Below are 14227 nucleotides of genomic sequence, written 5' to 3'. Positions count from 1 at the left end.
CAGATTTAGTTAAGTATTTACAGCACCGACTACTTAGTTGACTCTTCTGAGGATTTTTTTATTCGTCAGCTAAACCCATATACATAATACCTATGCAGTCTTAAAATGCTCATTTTCTTAATCGAATGCAAATTGAGACGAAACGCTGGCCGGCTCGTGACGTCACTGCATGCAAAGAAGTAACATTAGCCAAAGGCTGCAGACAAGCACCCTCCAGCCGAGTGCACTATGGATAAGATAGCACCCACTCGGACCGAGTGCACTGAGTGCATCGCGCCGCAAAGTGCGGACTTCTGCGTCCGTCTTTATGGTGAATTAGTGTACATACACGTTTTTCAATTAGGTATTGTAAAAGGTAGGTAGTAAGACGTCTTGGTGTTGTAGGAAAAAATCCGTTTTTTATCCATACCATTACATGCATTTATAGTATTTAATTGACAATAAAAAATACTAAATCTAACCAAAAACCAGGTTTTATAAAGGAGGAATAAAATTATTGATCAATATCGATATTATCCACGAGCTTTTGGGCCACCGAATCCACCGATCACGTCACTCTAAACGTATACACACACACACACACACACACACACACATATCATGATATTCATGATCAAGGAAAAGTGAAGAAGGCGGGTGGTCACACTCGATGGTCTGTCCAAACACACTACACTCACAGTGAAAATAACCGTGAATCATTCAAAAATCTTACTGTATGTTATGTACACTCATTGATGATTCGTAAGCGTATCCAAGTTATCTTTCTCTCTTTATAGCTCTTTCATGTTGGGGCGACAGAGCCAAGGGGATTCAACAATTGTAATCTTGGCTACAGGCCTTGGTAATTCCTTATTCATAAACGTTCACTAAAGTTATCAAGCCGATAAAGTTCCTTTATTCCTTTCTATCATACCGATACGTCAGAAAGGGACAAACGAACTTTATCGGCTTGATGAACGTTTATGAATAAGGGGGTAAGTATATATATATATATACTTACCCCCTGTAACAAATTTGGCTGTGTTTGGGTGTAAACATATGTTTACACCCAAAGATTGGTAAATTTAATGTTGAATGTCGTGTCGGTACTTAACATAAAAATTGTAGTAGTTCTCTTACCTAACTTTATATCGCTAAGTATTACACGCTGTGTAAGAAAGTGCTGAAACGAAACATGTAAAGCAAGCTTCGGTAAGTTCAAATATTTACTTAGTCCCAAACAGTGGTATAACATAGTGTAGGTACATTGAATGTAAGTAGTAGAGTACCTACTTTGGTTACTCATTAGTAATTCATAAGTATTTCGAGATTGCAGGTCGGAGGATCGTCTGTCTCGGTTTCCAAAGGTACATATGCAGTGAGTGACTGTCATATTTCTTAAACCCATTGCCAGTAAACTCGTACAGTCTTAAACAAAGCATACTTTTTATTAGTTCAATTAGTTATATTTTAGTTTTGTATAGTTATTTTTAAGTTTTCGGTTATTATTAAGTTTTATATTGTATATATTGTTGTTAAATAAACAACATGCCAATATGACATATTGTTGCAAATTACAACTTTTTGCTACGGAGGATCGTCTGTCTCGGTTTCCCTGCTTTCTAGAATCCAAAGGTACATATGCGTCCAGTGAGTGACTGTCATTGAAGCATGCCAGAGTATATTGAATAGTATGTTTGCATAGTTTGAAGCTCTTTATCAAGACCCTATTATGGTCTAAGATACAATATACGGAACTTTTTATTAAAAAAAAATCTAAAAGTACCTATTAACTTAAAAGCAAGAGCCCGATTCACATCATATGTATCACACATCACTTGTTCTGGTTTTCAAATTCATAACCCGAGCAATGAGTTTTTGAATTTGTAGAATAAGTTACTCGACGGATAATGCAATTTTTGGTTCCAGTAGCTAATCGCAAACGGTTAACCCAGGCGATGTTCACTTTCCAACAGACAAGAATTCTAAAATAATCATGATAGAGCTGCAGCTGCTATTCAAATCAAAACGTCGTCTTGTCAAGCTACGCTGTGTGTTACACCGTACGAGTAGCAGAGTTTTACTACAGTACCTACGAAGTCGCCAATACGGATTGGGCTAGCGTGAGGACTATTAGCCCGAGCCCTCTCATGCTTGAAAGGAGGCTTGTGTGACATTTCTGACGCGAAACGAAATCGATACGCCGCATAAAGGTAGTCTGCCTCTGTCGCACCAATTCGCAAGAGCGATAGAGATGGATATCTAAGAAAGAGATATTATCGTGAGCGTTTGTGCATTCGGCTACGCACACAGGAACGTCTATTTGCCGAATTATTTATTTATTTCTAAATTGAAATATTAAGAAAAAGCGATAAATCCCACTGACCGCTACAGCACCCAAACTGCCGTGATACCCATCGCAAATGCTCTTAGTCAAATGGTCTTAGTCTTAGTCTGTGTCTTTGTTATCTCTGAAGGTTAGGCGCCTTTTTGACTAAATCTCCTTAGATTTGGTCAAAGGCGCCACATTGCTTGCCCTTGCAAGCAATGTGTCCTACATTTATTTATTTACTTATTTTACACCATTGCGAAATAATAAAACTGCAGTAAATAGTACCTTCTTTTAGTGTTATATTCTACTGTGAAGCGAAATCGACCTTAGTCAAATATTCCGTTTTATGTTCGCTGTTATTCCAACTTGTTCTAATGGAAACTGTTTGCGGTTCAAGTAAATAATAAAAACAAATTGATGACGACTACGGGAAGCAATCATGAATTGGATTTAAACAGCTGGTGACATCGTTAACCTTTTGTCAGTTTTGTGTTATGATTGCATGAATATCCTCGTCACGAAGTTTGCCTTTGTTTACCTACTACGGCTTCGCTTATGTTATGTCAAAAGACAGGATAAAGGTAAAATTACTAGTGGCCATTGTCACATTTGTCAAAGTCGTAATCAAATCTTCTCAAAAAACTGTTTAAGGCATATTTACCTACACAGAAGTGTATGTAATAATGAACTAACGGCAGAATACTTATTGCCGTTATATTCCTTATTGTTTTAGGTTCACCTCTACATTTAAGACAGGAACTACCAAGTCCCATTAAAATATCCATTAATTCCAAGTTTAATAACTATTATTATGAAGAAATGTTTCCACGGATAATTTTGATGTACCATGAGTTTCAAGGTGAAAATTATTACCGCTTGACTGTAGGTAGGTATAGCCTATAGACGTCGTGGCGATTGACATTAAGCACGCAACCGAATAACCGAATGCTTGTCGTTTCAGTAACCTTTACAGACGAAACTTCCCACTGCTACTGAGTAGGTGAACTAGGTACTTACAATAGGTATACTTAGTCAAGAAATTTCAATGAAATAATATATTTTTCATCACACCCGCACTTTAAATGTGCTATTGCACGCAGGCGTAGCGTGAGTTATTGAAAAATCTTTCTCCCAAGAGAATAGTGAAACTTCTTGTACCGTACTTAACTTTTTTACATCTATTTGCATATTTTTTACATTGCGAGTGTGATGAAAAACATTGTGTGTAACTCGGGAGTATGAATATTACTAACTCGAGTCTTTAAATCGCTCCGGCAAGCCGTCGCGATTTAACTTACTCTCGTTAGTAATATTCAACTTCCTCCCCTTGTTGCACAATGTACTACGAGTATATTTAATAAATTTTGCCTTTGAGTAACCAATACAGGCTTACGCCCCCACAACCCTAATAACAAAATGCATAGGAAAAATTTAACGATCTCCAATGAAAATTAGATCCCTGTTATTTATTCATCATCGTCGTCCTTGCGTTATCCTGGCATTTGCCACGGCTCATGGGAGCCTGGGATCCGCTGTGACAACTAATCCCAGGATCCCTATTCTTTATTAATGTAGCAAAATTTATTTTAAGGGTCAGTGGGGGTAATTATTGTATTTAAGCGTATGGCGTAGGTTTACTTTATATATGTAGACAATCCATATTAATATTAAAACCGGCCAAGAGCGTGTCGGGCCACGCTCAGTGTAGGGTTCCGTAGTTTTCCGTATTTTTCTCAAAAACTACTGAACCTATCAAGTTTAACACAATTTTCCTAGAAAGTCTTTATAAAGTTCTACTTTTGTGATTTTTTCATATTTTTTAAACATGTGGTTCAAAAGTTAGAGGGGACGCACGCACTTTTTTTTCCTTTAGGAGCGATTATTTCCGAAAATATCAATATTATCAAAAAACGATCTTAGTGTGAGTGAATAAGGATTTATTCATTTTTAAATACCTATCCAACAATATATCGCACGGTGGGGTTGGAATGAAAAAAAATATCGGCCCCCACTTTACATGTAGGTTTATTTAGGTAGGTTTATTTTTGCACTTTGTTGGCGTGCTTGATATACATATTGGTATCAAGTTTCAGCTTTCTAGTGCTAACGGTTACTGAGATTATTCGCGGACGGACGGACGGACGGACAGACATGGCGAAACTATAAGGGTTCCTAGTTGACTACGGAACCCTAAAAATGGGAAAGTGTGTGTCTGTTTGTTTGTCCATCTTTCACGGTCAAACGGAGCGACGAATTGACGTGATGTTTTAAGTGGAGATAGTTGAAGGGATGAAGAGTTACATAGGCTACTTTTTGTCTGTTTCTAACGCGAGCAAAGCCGCGGGGAAAAGCTAGTAATATTATAAGTCGACATCCAGGTCACGCAGCTAACCGATCGCGTCACGTGTCAAATGGGTAGGTTTGAAAACCTCTCTATGGGCATCGTTCGACTATGTGCTGGGTAGTTTGACCCTCACGGCCGCAGTCACACTACAGACTCTCATTTCTTCCCCATTTGTGTCGTATGTGATTGTACCTGCCATGCCCTGTGCGGGTTCTATTTAGACCGAAAAACCCTTCGGCTTCTTGGTAGGATTTTGGATACTTTTGTGATGGCCGGTCGTCATTTGCGACCATTATTCCTTCATCTCCTGCTCTAGCCGAAGCCCGGCAGCCCTCAGTTTTCTTCCTTCTTCGCTGGTATAGGTCGGTGCGAGTTGAGTCGTATTTTTTCAGTTTCCCTCAAGAGTGCATACCTATTTCCTACGTAAGCGAGGTGGTGCAATTTGGTTAAGCACTGGTAGCCAGTGAGTAGGTCCGACAAGCCGTCGCGATTTAACGTACTCTCGTTTACAATATTTAAGTTCCGCCCCGAGTTGCACAATGTACTCATTATCGATTCGAATTGTGCTGGTTAGGGCTTCAACCTATTAGTTTTGTTGAATAAATAAATAGAGCCCTTACCATCGGTTACGACGTTTTATAGAATACGTTACACAATGGAGCACAGGGGGGCTACCATGAAGTGCTAAAGCCGTTCAGTTTAGGTTGAGAGAGAGGGACGGAGCTATGGAACTGCTATAGCTTCGTCCCTTTCTCTCAACCTAAACTGAACGGCTTTAGCACTTCATGGTAACCCCCCAGTTCACGGAAAATCTATGTAATTTTGAGTTCTAGTAAGTAACCGTCTACCATGATATACATTTTAGTGCAAAATAGAAACCATTATTTAACCGGAAAGAAATGCAACTAGGATAGATCGATGAAAACCTAACTGCATAGAGCGTTTCCCCAATATGCGATCCGATATCGGATGTAGAAAAAAATTTAAAGGCAGATGTCAAAGACGGAACTAACTAAAAATTTCTGTCATAACATTCATTAACCCTCACTTAGTTTCTCCACAATCGAGTAAAATAGCAGAAAGCGGTTTTTGCAGTGCCTTGCTTCAATTTGTTGCACGAAACCGAATCCAAGGTTCGCCGCCGTCCGCCACAGCTTGGCCTCGACAAAGCGGCATTTATTCTTTTGCTAATTTTTCTTCTAATGCATTTTTACGTTCGGTTTCCGAGTCTAAATTCACACGAAAGGTTATACAGGGCGTCCCAAGACTATGAAACACGAAGAGTATCTTAAATATCGTAGTTAGGATATTTTGCTACAGAAAGACTTTATAAATGAGGAGGCACACTGACATTTTATCCCGCCAGGCGGCGCCTGTGCATGTGCAAGTGTCACTGTCATATGTGAGAGAGAGAAAAACATATCATGTTCTCGCTCTCACGTATGGACTAACAGGGTGGCGCCATCTGTCATAACCTTTGAGTGTGCCTCCTCATTACTAACTTTTATTTACTGCATTCAAAGATATTCTAAAAATGACTTGCTTCGTATAGGAAACGAACTGACTTAAATGTGAAATTAATTACCCTATTTTTATGATGCCAATGCCAATCGAAAGAATAGACAAACAATAATAATTATTTTAAGTAACATATTTTATTAAAAGAAAGGGAATACTTAGGTAGTATCAAGAACGATTTAATACTGGACTGACAAAGTCCATACAAAAAGCGTACCCCTGAAATGTATGTGCCTTTTAGGCTTAAAACTAGATGGCGCTGTTCGCAGCCTGGAAGTGGCCAAAATAATATTTTTGCTAAATATTTTTGCGTCTTTTTATTTTTTTATAAGAACAAATGAAATATTTCTTTACTATAAAATCATGATATCACGTCAATACACATTTTGAAAAAAATAAATTTGTAGGCATCATCAGTGCAGTTATGATAGTATTTAATAGGAGGCGCTAAAAAATCGAGATACGAATCTTAGTATGAACTAGCTATGTAAATCCTATATGTATAAATAATCCGTGGTAATGTTTCAATTTTTATTTATCTTGGGTAGGGTTGTAAATAGAAAAAAAAACCAAATGTTTTTTTTCAGAATTATGAAAAAAAACATGAAAAAAAACCGAGCACCTTGGTTTTTTTTCTAAATATGGTTTTTTTTTCAGATGAACAAATAATACGACAATAACGGTTTTTCGTGAGTTGTAACGTGTTTCAATAACAATAACGTACATTTTAATTCAGTATACAAACGTTTATTGGGGAATCCCCGATGCGGCGTGCAGCGTGGAGAGGCGGTGGTGTTGCCAACAGTAAATAGTGATAACTACAAACTACAGATTTGACGTAAATAAATGTTACTTTTATAAGACCAGAAATTAAAGTTATTTGATTAAATTCGTTTAATAGTTAACATTAAGTCTAAAAAACCGTATAAAAGTATTAACTACTTTGCAAATTTTGAGATTTCGTACTTTAGAAAAAAACATACTCCAGAAAAAAAACTGTTTTTTTCACGGTTTTTTTTCAAGCCAGAAAAAAAACCGTTTTTTTACAACCCTAATCTTGGGACATTATGTATAAATATCTGGGCAACCGAGCTTCGCTCGGTTCTGTTTCGTATCCTTGACATGTGTCGCCATCTAGTTCAAAAATGAATAGTACCTACATCGAGCGAAAGAATTCTCAGCCTTAACAACACAACTACTCCACACGAGATGGCGCGCATTTCGCCACAAAAACTCAAATAGTGTATTTTATATTCGTTTTAGCCTTGACCTGTGTCGCCATCTAGTGTTTGCAATAAATAGTACTTACATCGACCGAAAGAATTCTGTCTTAATACAGTACAACTACTGCACACGAGATGGCGCGCGAAGAAAAACGCATGAAAACTCGAAAATTCGCGTTTTCCGGGACCTAAGGATAAGTTAGACCGATTTTTCACCCCCAAAAACCCCCACATAACAAATTTCTGCGAAATCGTTAGAGCGGTTTCCGAGATCGTCAGTGTAAATAAATATATATATAAATAAATAAATAAATATACAAGAATTGCTCGTTTAAAAGTATAAGATAACAAATTTGCTTCGTTGGCCATGCCATGAATCAATATGTAAACATATTGATCTATATAATATTCTACGGCAGTGCTTATTGAGTGATATGCTTCCAACTGTAAATCTTAGGCATAGGTACTTACTTCTTTTACGTAGGCCTGCAACAAGCACTTGCTATCTACAAAATTAAATAGTTAAGTAGGTCATAGGCTACTTTCCTCCTTCTACACAAATTAGCTTCTTTTTAAGAACTGTCAAAACGTTTTCGAACGACTTGCTAATATGGAATTGACGTCTCAGTTAACTGATTTGTGATTTACTTTATGAATTTCTATCCGATTTATAAAACTGTTTTCGTTGGTAGTTTGTGAGAACTGAGTGAGCACATGTTAATGACTGTATCTTTTGATTTATCTTTTTACAAGTTCAGAGATTCGTTTTACAATTGTTTTAGAACTTTTACTAAATGATCAGCATATTTTATTTTTATTTTCGGAAGGTGCTCACTCAATCCACACGCACACCTTTCCTTCCTTTTAGTATGGAAAAATTGCAGTTAAAAATAACTTTCTGTCCCTGTTTTTAGGGTTCCGTAGTCAACTAGGAACCCTTATAGTTTCGCCATGTCCGTCCGTCCGTCCGTCCGTCCGTCCGTCCGTCCGTCCGCGAATAATCTCAGTAACCGTTAGCACTAGAAAGCTGAAATTTGGTACCAATTTGTATATCAATCACGCCAACAAAGTGCCAAAATAAAAAATGGAAAAAATGTTTTATTAGGGTACCCCCCCTACATGTAAAGTGGGGGCTGATATTTTTTTTCATTCCAACCCCAACGTGTGATATATTGTTGGATAGGTATTTAAAAATTATTAAGGGTTTACTAAGATCGTTTTTAGATAACATTCATATTTTCGGAAATAATCGCTCCTAAAGGAAAAAAAGTGCGTCCCCCCCCCCCCTCTAACTTTTGAACCATATGTTTAAAAAATATGAAAAAAATCACAAAAGTATAACTTTATAAAGACTTTCTAGGAAAATTGTTTTGAACTTGATAGGTTCAGTAGTTTTTGAGAAAAATACGGAAAACTACGGAACCCTCACTGAGCGTGGCCCGACACGCTCTTGGCCGGTTTTTTTCCATTATTATACTATGATGTTGAGTTCTACATGTATCCACGGAACACCCCTACCATGTATAACCGGTGGACACTCTATTTACTAATGCAAACATTGTAAAACATGGAAAAATGGACCAGTTATATTTGCCCCCCAGTCGAGATTTTGTAAGACGTACGGATTATAGGTATGCCTAGGAATTAAACTGTATAATTGTGTATGTATTTCTTAAAGTGAATAAAGAATTTTTCATTTTTATTTTCATTTTTAATGATATATTTGGACTTTTCTGTATAGGTACCATTAGACTTATATTGACCGGGATATAGACCGTGATTACCTTTTTGATTTTTGTCGAGCTCCCGATATTTCGACGCAGTTGCATGCATCATGATCACGGAAAACTGACGAAGGCGGGTGGATGTTAAAGTTGTATAGGTACCATTAATTTTATAAGCAAGACCTTAACAGTTATTAAAGTTTAGACAATGATTTAAGTAAGTACCTACCTATCTACAGTTATAGCTATTCTATGTACCTACTTAAGATAGTTTTTTTGCATTTAGGTAAATGCAAATAAAATAAGATAGGTAGTTAGGTAGTGCAACTTCGGATATCTTCAGAACCTCGTAAGCGTAAGTAACCTCGGCATTCAAGATGTAAATAAAAAAAAATTACGTAGGTATAACAAGCAAGAGTAAGATTTAAATCGCTTAGGCTTAGAATCAATGCCGGCTTCTCAGACTAATTGGATTTTGTACCTACGTGTTTCCGACGCGATACACCGAGTATACACCGAGAAAGCTTATCCTTCCTTTCAACCTATTCCTATTATCTTACAGACTTGCCTACACTATAAGTATGCGGGTATGTTATAAGTTTATGGGATAAGTCCGCCTACATTGTACTCGTATATTACTGACTCTGTAACTGTGTCCCTTTTGTTTCCTTTATGTACAATAAATACATAAAGATAAGATAAAAAAGATAAAAATTCGTTTATTGCACATAAACACAAATACAATTGTTGAGGGATAAGGTTACATCCATTTGTGCATATCCTAATTATTATTAACACAAGTTTCCAGGGGTCCCCGCACTAGGCTAGGCCTGTACCGCGGGAGACCAGTATTGCATTTATATGTCATGAAAGTTAGAGAAACATATTAGCTATATAATTAAAGTACAGTGTGAACAATTATTAAACATTGATTCTGTTGCCTAAAATATTACTGTTTACAGAAGTTATTTTAAACTATGGTTATAATTAGATTATTATAAAATTACCTATTGAGACAAGTTTCTAGTTTCATGGTAGTCTGTTGACATTAGTTAGAAAGTTAGAAAAAAACAGTAACTATATAGTTAAAAGTACAGTGTAAACAATTATTATGCATTGCTTCTCATACATATTATGTCATAGGATACGGTGCAACTGGTGCAAGCAGCTCCTCCGCGCTTAGCTCCACCTTTGTGCCTTCACTATGCAGAAAGTTGGTGTTATACCAGATCAGAATCTTAGATCAAATTAAACTATTTTCTCATAGAAAATATTCTAATTTGTATTTTTTAAGTAGTCTCACTACTATTATACTATAAACATTAAATAAATGTCATATACAAAGAAAAAATTACCAATGCCTCCAAGTCGCGCGTCGCAAGTCGTGCGTTGGGGGGCGCCAAGCTCTCGGTAATTGTGTCGTATAGGTACTTGAAAATTTCGACCCTTGCTTTCGTGTACCGATGGCCGAGTGGTTGAGGCAACCGTCCGGTTAACGGAGTACGCTGGTTCGTATCCAGCTTGGAACAATTGGAGGCACTGGTCAGTTTTTCTTTGTATATATCACATTTATATAATGTTTATACCAGATCAGTTCGCAAGTTGCATGTTACCTATAGCTAGAATAGGGGGAAAAATCTTAATGTGCTTAAATTTCCAAAACTTTACTGTAATGATCTGAGTGTATCACAGCAGTTTACACTACAGCTTACATGTAGGTACCTAGTGCAAGAACAGTCATACTGCTCTCAAGTTCTAGTACAAAAACTGAAGGTTTTTCTATAAATGGCACTTAAATAGGTAGGAAGGTACCTGTCTCCGCCGCGCGAGGATCGCCGACGCCGGGCCGTCACGACATGGGGCACTGCTCCTGCGTCTGGAATACACCACCATCACCAGCTCAACGCACAGTTACACAGTTGTTGGTGAGTCAGGGCAAGCCTTGAACCATTAACTATTTGATAAGCATCCTTAGGAATAAAAATTACTATGAGTACTGCATGCGCATTGAAAGGTTCAAGTGGGTTGACCCTTTAGGGCTCGATCTTGAGGCTAACTCCTAACTCGCAACATTACATTTACACAACGAACGCCCAGACTTAACTCCACACCCTGTTACAGACCCACTTACACAGAAATCCCGTTTGCCATCTTAACCACACCACAAAAGAACATTAACAAAAACCATTGGTATTAAGACACGTAGCTGTTATGGTCGATTTTTAATCCAACTATAAGGATCCTTTTTTTCAGGATTTGAACTGGTAAAGTGTCTCTTTATAGTCTCTATTACACTTGTAGAGACGTAGTCTTACGTAGACCAAACGTCTATTGCCAAATATGCACAAACAGGGTACATTCGCGCAATCGTACTTATTATACACACCCAGTATGTTACCTAAGTCGAAAGTCAATTCCACTAAAGGTCCTATTAGTATTCCAAGCAGTGATAGATGTGGAACGCTTTGATATAAACAGTAGGTAAGTTTATATAAGAGTCGGTAGCTAAGTAATCCGCCTGGAGGCGGGGTGGCTCCGGTTGCATGCAGTGTTTACAGCGAGCGATCGAACCGAGGAAAGTGGAGCACCGCTGCCTTCGTCGGGCTCTCGTGGCCACACGATTTGACCCTTGAGCACAATGCCAGCCACTAAATAACTAGTCGAAGTACGAATGGATTTTTAGTTCGAAAATTGGGAATCCGCGAGCGAAAGGGTTTTTTTAGGATAATCGTTAATCATTTAGTATCCGATGAAAAGGTTGATTTTCTATAAAATACGTCCTAATCTGCGTAGCGTGTGAAAGTTTACGGCATACACCGATTGAATCCTTTATTGAGTAGTAAAGCTCAGCTATGCTAGAAATGGTTTTCAAGCTTTTAAGGCATTACTTAGCAGTTTTCACATATCCGATGAAAAAGCCTTAAAAGGTTGTAAAATCCTAATTGGTGTTTAAATTCCGATTAGTTAATGGGATTGAGTATGGCAAGCGGGTCGGAGGGAGTAGGTTAAGTCGGGGCAGGCCGCGCGGCGCCGCAGCTGGCGGAGCGACGCGGTACCTCGCCGGGCGGTGCGCGACACGCGACTGAGCGGGCCGCGGGGCGCGGCGCGCAGCCGCGCTCGGCCCGCGCGCGCCTGCGTGCTCCGCCATTCCGCACGTGCCCTCGACTACTGTGCACGCCTTTACTATGCTTGTTTTGACAACTATTTACTGTACATACAAAAAGTATTTACAATACTTACAAAAAGGCACAATAATAAACGACAAGCTCTGCACATACTTAAAACATAGCTTATTCCTCACTCTATAACTTTGTCATTCATAGGTACTCTTAGGTAATTTATTTAGTTCAAGTCAGGCCCAAGAATCATCTCATAAGTATTTAAATCTGGTATCTACTAACTAAACACCGTTTCATTCAAAAATTATTGTTGGAGTACTGATTAATAAGTAGAATTAAATAAATAGTTCGCTACGCGGCGTAGCACATCGTAAACCCGTAGCAACAGTTTTCTACTTCGATCATTGACTGCCAGTTCACTTTTAAAACTTTCGATATTTGAAACCAAGAACGATATAATAGGTGACTGAGGACTGACAAAGCCCATAGAAAAAAGCTAACCCTTTTTAGGCTTTTCAGTCTTAAAACTAGATGGCGCTGTTTCGCAGCTTGGAAGTGACAAAAAATAAATTTTCCCCAAATAATTTTGCGTGTTTTTATTTTTTATAAGAACAAATGACGTATTTCCTTATTTTAATATCATGAAACCATGTCAAATACACATTTTGACAAAAAAAATTGTAGCCACTATCAATGTAGTTATGTTATGATAGTATTTAATACGTGGCGCTAAAAATGGAGGTACGATTCTTAGTATGAAGAATTGAAGATTGTAGAGGTAAATCCATACTAAATATATATATATATATATAATATTATAAATGCGAAAGTGTGTGTGTCTGTTTGTTAGTCCGTCTTTCACGACAAAACGGAGCGACGAATAGACGTGATTTTTTAAGTGGAGATAGTTGAAGGGATGGAGAGTGACATAGGCTACTTTTTGTCTCTTTATAACGAGAGCAAAGCCGCGGGCAAAAGCTAGTCCTATATAAATAATCCTTGTTTGAAACAAAATAAATGACTGCTCGATTAATTACCTACACCATCGTCGCAAGTATGATTCTGTATTTGTAACATAATGTTCTAAATCTGTAGCCGATATCGTAAAGTAAAAATTACGATGCACTAGCAAATACAGATTTCTTGATCCTAAGCGTATGATATGGATGTAGATAAATTCAATTTTCAAATCAGTTTTCCAATGGCTGTTAAGCGTAACCATGTACAGAGTCTCATTTTTTGGTGTTAAACTTTAACGCAACTTCTATTAAAGTTGTCGTAGCGCTACACGCGTAGCTGATTCTAGCGTTTTCTCGCTTTGTAGCGGTAAGCTGCTACGAACAGGGTACGCAGCTTCGGCTACGGCACCAGAGCGCCACCGATCTGCATCTGCACTAACTACTAATTAAAATGTGCCATTTTCCATCAAAAGGGTACACATTTATAACGTCAATATGAAATCGATCTCATCGACAACGACGACAACTGACAACGTGGTACCCTTGAAAACGTTATACATGATTTCAACTGTCTGGAAATCAAAAAGATTACTTTGGCAATTTAAAATTCGCGGATTAGCGCTTTACAAAGCGAAAAATCTCTGCAATAAGCTACGAGCGTAGCGCTACAACTTAGACAGTGAATACTGAATTTAAACAAAAACTAAATCAAAATCGGTTCATCCGTTCGGGAGCTAATACGACGCCACAGACAGACAGACAGACACGTCAAACATGGAATAAATGGACCAGTTACATTTGCCCCCCAGTTGAGATTTGCCCCAATGTACCTTATTAGTATTGGTATTCATACATACATACATACATACAATCACGCCTGTTTCCCAGAGGGGTAGGCAGAGGCTGACAAATCACTTTCGCTTCACACACTTTCATAACGTTTCTCATACACGCTCGTCGGTTTCGAGTACTTCTGACCTGGGGCCTTACCATGATCTCTTAACGCGATTCAGTTTAGAACCTAAACTG

General features: G+C 38.0%; 1 protein-coding gene across 2 annotated transcripts in view; it reads right to left on the bottom strand.

Annotated features, from left to right (window-relative positions):
* Positions 1 to 11291, bottom strand: part of LOC125235217 (potassium voltage-gated channel protein eag) — a 41754-nt gene extending 30463 nt beyond the window's left edge. Inside the window, exon 1 of one of the 2 annotated variants that reach the window (XM_048141697.1) lies at positions 10933 to 11291. The gene's annotated coding sequence lies outside the window, so the exon portion shown is untranslated. The remainder of the gene's footprint in view (positions 1 to 10932) is intronic. The other variant, XM_048141696.1, reaches the window with a different exon arrangement.
* Between the last annotated feature and the right edge of the window lie 2936 nt (positions 11292 to 14227).

Source organism: Leguminivora glycinivorella, chromosome 17, assembly GCF_023078275.1.
Source record: "Leguminivora glycinivorella isolate SPB_JAAS2020 chromosome 17, LegGlyc_1.1, whole genome shotgun sequence".
NCBI lineage: Eukaryota > Metazoa > Arthropoda > Insecta > Lepidoptera > Tortricidae > Leguminivora > Leguminivora glycinivorella.
Note: the sequence above shows the minus strand (reverse complement) of the source record. Positions and strands in the feature narration are given on the sequence as shown.